The following is a 1,063-nucleotide window of genomic DNA, read 5'->3' on the forward strand; positions in this document are numbered from 1 at the left end:
TTCCAGGGTGCTGAGATGGCTGACATTTTGCTCCGCTCAAGATGGTCACCGCGCAACGCAAAAACAGGCCAAAAACTGGCCAAAACGGGCCAAAACTGGCCATTTTTGGCTGCGCGAGCGAGCGGCGAGCGGCGGACAGCGAGCGAAGCGAGAGGCAGCACCGTCCCTGCTATACGAAAGCCCCATCCAGCCCTGTGCCACCCGGGGGGTTCCAGGGTGCTGAGATGGCTGACATTTTGCTCCGCTCACGACGGTCACCGCGCGACGCAAGAACAGGCCAAAAACTGGCCAAAACGGCCCAAAAACGGGCCAAAACTGGCCATTTTTGGCTGCGCGAGCGAGCGGCGAGCGGCGGACAACGAGCGAAGCGAGAGGCAGCACCATCCCTGCTATACGAAAGCCCCATCCAGCCCTGTGCCACCCGGGGGGTTCCAGGGTGCTGAGATGGCTGACATTTTGCTCCGCTCACGACGGTCACCGCGCGACGCAAGAACAGCCCAAAAACAGGCCAAAACGGCCCAAAAACGGGACAAAACTGGCCATTTTTGGCTGCGCGAGCGAGCGGCGAGCGGCGGACAGCGAGCTAAGCGAGAGGCAGCACCGTCCCTGCTATACGAAAGCCCCATCCAGCCCTGTGCCACCCGGGGGGTTCCAGGGTGCTGAGATGGCTGACATTTTGCTCCGCTCACGACGGTCACCGCGCGACGCAAGAACAGGCCAAAAACAGGCCAAAACGGCCCAAAAACGGGCCAAAACTGGCCATTTTTGGCTGCGTGAGCGAGCAGCGAGCGGCGGACAGCGAGCGAAGCGAGAGGCATCACCGTCCCTGCTATACGAAAGCCCCATCCAGCCCTGTGCCACCCGGGGGGTTCCAGGGTGCTGAGATGGCTGACATTTTGCTCCGCTCAAGATGGTCACCGCGCAACGCAAAAACAGGCCAAAAACTGGCCAAAACGGGCCAAAACTGGCCATTTTTGGCTGCGCGAGCGAGCGGCGAGCGGCGAACAGCGAGCGAAGCGAGAGGCAGCACCGTCCCTGCTATACGAAAGCCCCATCCAGCCCT

Source organism: Musa acuminata, unplaced genomic scaffold (assembly GCF_036884655.1).
Source record: "Musa acuminata AAA Group cultivar baxijiao unplaced genomic scaffold, Cavendish_Baxijiao_AAA HiC_scaffold_257, whole genome shotgun sequence".
Lineage (NCBI taxonomy): Eukaryota > Viridiplantae > Streptophyta > Magnoliopsida > Zingiberales > Musaceae > Musa > Musa acuminata.